This window comes from Anolis sagrei, chromosome 1, assembly GCF_037176765.1.
Source record: "Anolis sagrei isolate rAnoSag1 chromosome 1, rAnoSag1.mat, whole genome shotgun sequence".
Classification (NCBI taxonomy): domain Eukaryota; kingdom Metazoa; phylum Chordata; class Lepidosauria; order Squamata; family Dactyloidae; genus Anolis; species Anolis sagrei.
Window position 1 is genome coordinate 272,123,391 of NC_090021.1, and position 8,060 is coordinate 272,131,450.

Consider the following 8,060-nt stretch of genomic DNA (forward strand, 5'->3'; position numbering starts at 1 on the left):
GCTGCCAAGGTAGCGGAAATGGTCCACATTTTCTAATGTGACACCATTAAGCTGTATTACTGGCATTGGAGAGGGATTGGCTGGTGACTGCTGGAACAGCACTTTGGTTTTCTCAATGTTCAGTGACAGGCCAAGCTTCTTGTATGCTTCTGCAAAGGTGTTTAGAGTGGCTTGTGGATCTTCTTCTGAATGCGCACAGACGACATTGTCATCAGCATACTGGAGTTCTATAACAGCTGTTGTTATAACCTTGGTTTTGGCTTTCAGTCTGCTGAGGTTGAATAGCTTGCCATCTGTCCGATAGATGATTTCCACTCCGATGGGAAGCTTCCCATCAACAAGGTGAAGTATCATAGCAATGAAGATGGAAAATAGAGTTGGGGCAATAACACATCCCTGTTTGACATCGGATTCCACTTTAAATGGGTCACTTTGGGAGCCATTGCTGTCCAAGACTGTTGCCATCATGTCATCATGGAGGAGCCGCAGGATGTTTACAAATTTGTTAGGGCACCCGATTTTGTGGAGGATGGTCCAGAGAGCACTGCGATTCACTGTGTCGAATGCCTTTGCAAGGTCGATGAATGCCATGTACAGAGGTTGGTTTTGTTCCCTGCATTTTTCTTGGAGCTGTCGTGCAGTGAAGATCATGTCCACTGTTCCTCTGGAGGGGTGGAAGCCGTTCTGGGATTCTGGGAGGGTGTCTTCTGAGAGGGGCAGAAGGCGGTTTGCAAGGATTCTTGCGAGGATTTTCCCAGCTGAGGTTAGAAGGGAGATACCTCGATAGTTTCCGCAGTCTGTTCTTTCCCCTTTTTTGAAGAGGGTGATGATGGTGGCGTCCTTGAAATCTGCTCGGTCACCCACACTTTTTCTATGAGCTGGTGGAGTTGGTGTGTCAGCTCAGGTCCTCCCTCTTTAAAGATTTCAGCAGGAATCCCATCTGGTCCACTGGCTTTGTTATTCTTCTGCTGGCTGATGGCATTGCTGACTTCTTCCAAACTAGGCAGTGCTGCAAGCTCATCCCTGGTTTGTTGTTGTGGGATTTGTGAGAGGACCTCTTCGGCCACATTGGAGCTGCGGTTCAGGAGGCTTTGGTAGTGTTCTTTCCAACGTAGTGCAATTGAGTTTTGGTCCTTCATGAGTTTGGTTCCATCTGATGAGCGTAGAGGCTGTATACCATGGTTTCTCGGTCCGTAGATGACCTTTGTGGCTTTGAAAAATCCCTGAGCATCATGGGTATCTGCCAGGTGTTGGATTTCTTCGGCCTTCTTTGTCCACCAGATGTTCTTGAGCTCTCTTGTCCTTCTTTGGACCTCAGCTTTTGCACTGGCATAGATCTTTTTCTTAGCAGCACAGTTGATGTCTCTCTGCCATGCTTGGAAGGCTTTCCTTTTCTTGTCAATTAGCTGTTGGATCTCGATGTCATTTTCATCAAACCAGTCTTGATGTTTCTTGGCTTGGTATCCAATAGTTTCTTCGCAGGCTTGGATGATGGAGGTCTTCAGTTTGTTCCAATGTTCCTTGACATTTTCGGGGTGTACTGTGGGTAGATGGTCCTTAAGTGCTGTTTGGAGATGGGCTCATCTGGAGGGCTCCTGAAGGGCTTGGGTGTTCATTTTGCGCCTTGTCTTCCTTCCTTGGAGTCTGCGCTTAGGAGCGATCTTGATAGCCATCGAGGATCGAATTAGCCTGTGGTCAGTCCAGCAGTCGTCAGCACCTGTCATGGCTCTTGTGAGGAGCACGTCACGGCGGTCTCTGGCGCGTGTGATTACATAGTCTAAGAGGTGCCAATGCTTTGATCGGGGGTGCTTCCATGATGTCTTGAACTTGTTTTTCTGGCGGAAGAGCGTGTTGGTGATGACAAGGCTATGCTCCGCACATTTGGTGAGAAGCAGGATGCCATTTGTGTTGCTGTTTCCAACCCCGTCTTTTCCAATGGTCCCTGGCCACAGGTCGAAGTCTCGCCCGACTCTTGCATTAAAGTCCCCCAGGAGGATGATTTTGTCCTCCTTAGGTATCCCCGATAGGACGGTGTCCAGCTGACAGTAGAATTTCTCCTTGATGTCTTCGTCAGTATCTAGTGTTGGAGCATAGGCACTTATGATGGTTGCCCGTTGGTTTTTGGCAAAATCGATTCGGAGGGTTGAGAGTCGTTCGTTGATGCCAGTGGGTGCTTTGGGCAGATGTTTCATCAGATCATTTCTGATGGCGAAGCCAACTCCGTGCATTCTTTGGTCTTTTTCGGGCAGTCCCTTCCAGAAGAAGGTGTAGCCTCCTTTTTCTTCCTTCAGCTGTCCCTCTCCTGCTCTCCGGGTCTCCTGAAAGGCTGCTATGTCGATGTTGAAGCGTCCCAGCTCCCTTGCAATGATGGCAGTTCTGCGTTCGGGGCGTTCACTGCCACTGTTGTCCATCAGAGTCCGTACGTTCCACGTACCGAAGTTCATTTTCCTTTTTTGGCCGCAGGGTGGTGACCCCACTGGACGCGGCAGTCCAGTCAGGGATAAGTGAGGCAGACTATGTTTAGGGCAACTTTTCTAGCCCCCTCCCCATGTGGGGTGAGCAGAGTGGGTCCACAAAAGGGCTGCTCAGTCGCAGATACAGCTGCCGAACTACTCAACTGCCTCGGACCTTGAGGTAGGACGACTGAGTCCGTACCCACCGCCCATGTGCCAGTCTGTGACTAGGGGCTTCCAGATTTCACAGTCCTGCCCCCGTCACCACTCGCTGATCGCCATGGGACTTTGGTTGGTTTGTTTTTATTTTCTTTGGAAGACGCCTGTGCGTGGGTTTTTTTAATGTGTGGAGGTCAGTGCACAACTGATCAACACACAGACTTCACAGAGTGAGGTTCCACTGGTGATGTAGTTTGACACAATGACCGTGGCTTCTCAGTCTGTTGCAGCCTTCTTCCACCTTCGCAGCTGTTGTAACAGGTACCATGTTATCCTCCGCCTGCTCCGCCGTTGAGGTCTTTGGGTCTTCGGACTGTGCTTGGTCTGGAACCTCCCCCACGGCCACTCCTGGGAGTGCACGACTCCAGTTGTTGTGCCTACAGGTTCATCGGAAGGTGCAAGCCCCCTCATCACGACAAGGTGACAGTCCATTGAGTGAAATATCATTTCTGGATTGCTTAAGATTGCATTGTTGTCATCTGGAGTTCCAGAGGAGCCCAAACTGCATGTCCTCAAGCTGTCTTGATCTGACACAGGCAGTCTCAACTAATCTTATACAGCCCCATTTTTTATAGTCCCAGTTTCACTCTCCTCTCCCTCCTTTCCTCCTTTGTTCTCAGTTTACTCCAATTGCTGCCAAGCTCAAATTGCAGAAGTATCTTTTCCTATTAGGTGAGAAGAAGGAGATGAGAGAAGGGGATGAAACTTTGTCCTTCCCAGTAGGTTTAGGCAAAAGCAAACTGATACAGCCTGTCCTAACATGTGTGTTCTTCATCATGAATAATCTTTACCATTTTGTTGTTGAACCATAGTGACCACCCACCACCCCTGAAGATCTATAATTTGCCAAGGGGTCTGCAATAAATATATTAATTATTATTATATTTGTTCAATACTTTTTTGAATTTTTGCAGTTTTGAAGCATTGGAGGTAAGGAGCAGATCAACGACAACTTAACCCCCCCCCCCCCCAACAAACTTTATTGTTCTAACCCTTTAATAAACTGAATCTATTTTTCTTGTATCTTTCTGTATAACTTGTATCTTTCTGTGTACTGTATCTGTTTCTTTTATATAAAACTAGTTTGGGGACCTGGCTCTGCCCAGGTTATTTGAGAAAGGCATTGTTTGTCTGTGCTCCAAGTTTACTCTAGTTCCAATGTCAGCTGGGTTTAGAGGGTATGGGTGAACTATAACTCCGATATGCAAGTCCCATCATCCGTAGTCAATCCTCTTCCAAACCACAATAGGATGTAGAGTGGGTTATGGGGTTTCTGTGTGCCAAGTTTGGTCTTGATCAGTCATTGGATGAAGGTTGCAGTGGTCTGAGGCTTGTCTTCAAACTGGTGAATTGGTTTCTATGTTCTGGCCTATCTGGTTTAGCTTATGCTTTCCAGTCACAGATCTTCTTAATTGCACACCTAGTTAACCAATACAATTTCGGCTCTGATATTGCTTGGCCCAATATGCCCAATTTTCATTTGGGAAATGTTGAATGGTATCACAATAGTAGCTACCCTGAGTCCCCATGGGGAGTTAGGATGGGATATACATCAAGTTTGGGCTCATGAGTTTACCCACTCAGTAAAAAGGTATTAAAATTAAACCAAATTCCTCTTCCAAAAAGTTCTCTTTTACTATATGAGGTTTGCTCCTTATCTCTTTGGAGTATAAGGATAGAGCAGGTTGAAACTTCAAATATAGCATGTTATTCTCTTTCAACCAGATGAAGATGTAAAGTGATGCTCACAGTCAAGCTGTTTCCCACTCCCCCAGGAATCTTTTCAAAGCTCACAATTAAAGCTTCATATTCAACTCAGCTGTGGCAACACCTCATCAAGTCTGCAGTCTGATGAGGTGCTACAGCTCTATGAGTAAGGATGTATGACTTCCTAAGGTGCAAATCTCAGGCCTCCATAGAACTTTACCATAGTGGCTAAAGAGGAATACAGTGCTATACGTGCATAGAGTGAAAGGGACCCAGGTAAAAAGATATTTTGGATGGCCATTTTTTGCAGTTCTTCTTACCAATTTGTTAAACACCAACTTGAATGCCTGTAAAATGAATTAATGCCACACACAAAACAGCTTGCATTCATCACCCCAAAACAAAAAAAACAAAAAAACACAGCAAATATGTACCTTCACAAACTCAGACAGCACCCAAAACCAAATAATAGCAATAACAAACTTTGTTCTCTACACTGATACCGGTGACACTCTACCAACTTATTTAAAACAATGAGAGAATCTGAAAAAAGACCTTCCAGGGAGATCTCTGGGTAAATTTGGCACATAATATTTCAGCCCTGAGGGTTCACACTAATATTTGGACTGATTGTGGCATCCAGAAATTTTGCAAAGGCATCTCCACACATAGGGCATTTCAATAATCCTGTCTTCATGTGACTACAGTGTGAATAACAGTGCCTTTAGCCAGTGGATCAACTGGAACATATACCTAGTGTCATTTTAAATATCTCATCAGCTACCTACAAATGAAGAATTTTCTCCCTCACTCACCAAATGTGATTTATAGACAAGTCAGAATGTGGGCAACATTTGAGGGCATTTCTATAATATTTTGATCCTACCTCAAATTTATCATCATGTACACTTTGAAGAAGACCCACATTTTATTTACCAGATCACAAAAAATTACAATTAGGAAGGAACTAGCTAGTTTGAAAAGTGGAGGTATAAAGAAGAACATTTAGAGACACCTCCCAATTATCTATAAAAGAATCATGGAGCATGGCAAGCATTTCTTCTAAGAATGCTGTAGTGGCGTATAAAATAATGCATTATTTTTATGTTTTCATGTCTCATTAAATCTTTTTTAAGGCAATGTTCCTTTGAATCAGTGTTGCTTTAATGTACCAAAGGAACAGTGCAGGCTCTGATTTTTTTTCTATAAAGAGAAATCATTGTTTAGATAACTCTCTTTCTTATCATTAATTCAGTAAACAGCATTAATTTTCCCCATTAAAATATGGTCAAAGTCTGTTTGGCATTAATGCATACAGAAGTTTCAAAAACATGATACTTCATGGAGCATAAAAGTTGCTTTATTTGCATATCTGACATCTTACATTCTGCTTTTTTTACTTCTACAGCACTGCAAATTGTTTTTCAGTCATGTAGGTTATGATACTTCAGAGAAAAAATGCTTTTCAAATTCTGTGCACTTGAAGAGTCATACTGACTTACGAAGAGCAAAGAGGATTTTTCATAAATATTATACCCAAAAGATTATTTTAGACTTTTAGACTAATTACATTGACTAATCCTACCCCTTCCACCAGCAAAACAGGAGGCAGTTTTTTTTAAAAAAAAATGATACCAGCTTTTCTCATTCTAGTATCAAATAAGTTCACTCGCCTCTGAAAATCATAAACATAAAAAAAGCATAATGCGGGGCTGAGATTCTACATTGTCAACTTAATTACTAATATATAACTATGGGTTTTATCATATGAAGCAGGCAAACTGGCATAAAGGCTGGGACATCACCTTTGGTGATGATTTCTATCATATGAATTCATGGTCATCCTGCTGCCAGTCTGCCTCCTCCCTGTGATGAACCTGTCCCTGTCTATTTAAAGGCAAAACCCATCTCTAGTTCTCAAACTGCAAACATTCCATTACCTATCTGGTGAGATGGGTCCATTCTACTGTAATGCAGGCAGTAATATGATGTTACTCTCTTCCTCTTGGTCCCACCCCTGCCTCAAACATGGCTGGTGGGGACAAGAGAGGGCCTTCTCTGTGGTCACCCCTTCCCTATGGAACTCTCCCCCAAGATCTGCTATGTAGGCTCATCATCAAAATAATCCACTCTGTTGAAAGACCTCCAAAGAAGAAGACTCAACCACACCCCAAAATAGTCTATTCTGATATGAAACAGTTCTTACTTTCAGGAAGTTCTTCCAAAGTTTAAGCAGCATCTTTTTTCTAGCAACTTGTCCTGGTCTCAGTGGCAGTGGTCTCAGTGGCAGATAAAAATAAGCTTATTTCATCCTCAGCATGGCTGTTCATAGGTTCATGGACTATTTGAGACATATACTGTCAGGAGCTGATTTCTGCTGTTCATGAAAAAAAGTCACCATAACTCTTCTCCATGACATCTCGGGGTTGGCAATGGGCATTCAGTGGAAAGATTTGAGATGGATGGACTAACCTTTCTTGTGGGAAAAGACTAATAAGGGCATGGGGAGTGGGGAGTGAGATCAGAAGTAAAACAGTGGTGTTGGCCAAAACCACAATTAGCGATTTTTTCTTGAGCTGTACAGATCTGAGTAATAAAACCATTTTCAAAGGACTTTTGTGAGTGGTCTAAGTTGCTAACTAGATCCTGAAGGAAGAGACATATATAAGCACACACATCATGTCACATCTGTCTTCTCTTCTCTGAGCTAAACATTCCCAATTCCATAAGGTGTTCTTTACAACCCCCCCCCCCCCCTTATCATTTTGATCACTTCCCTTGGAATATATTTTTTTTTCTTGGTGACATCCCTTTTGAACCACAGTTCATGGAACAAGACACAGTACTGTGGGTGAGATTAATGTAGAGCTGGATAGAATGGAATTATGCATGAACATAATGTAAAAACAAGAAATGGAAACTTCCAGTTATAGTAGAGAGCCATCAAGTATTAAGCAGAGCTGAACAAAAATAATTCACACTTTAAAAGAGATGGGAACAATTTGGTTTGCAAAGAAGTGATGGAATAAAGCACTCTCTCAACCCAGCAGACCACATTAAAATCAGGGGAAGTTCAGGCTGAAAGCTTTCGCTATATATTTTTGCAGGTATATTCACACAAATTAATTAGCTTGTCAAAAGCATGTATAGATGAATTTATTAATGAGACTGAGTCAGTTCAAGTATCTGTTTGGTCCACTGAGTTTTTGAGCTGTTCCTCTTCTGCTTGCATTTGGTAAGAAAATAAGCTGTTTTCCATCACAAATAGCAAATGCCCTGTCATTTTTAATGCTGAATAAGGAGTAAAGAGCATTTTCTGCACAAGAATAGAACAGATGCAGAAAAAAGGAGGGAAACAAACAAACAAAGAAAACATATCCTGGTTTCCTTTGTACTTCCAAGTGGCAGTGGAACAAATTCTACTCAGAATACATATACGATAAGAAATAAAATCTGAACTTACAGTTATTTTCAAATGTTAAATCCAAGAGAAACTAGCAAGAAGAGAAAATTTAGAGTTAAAATGAAACCACAGAAGAATCCTGGAGAGAATTTTTGGGGAAATATTGTATTTATTCTTCACTGCTGTTTAATTTGCATACATTTACATACAGACTCCTTACTGAATGAACACAGTAAAACCCTAGAACAAAGGTTATGGGGTCCAATATGTTTCAAAGT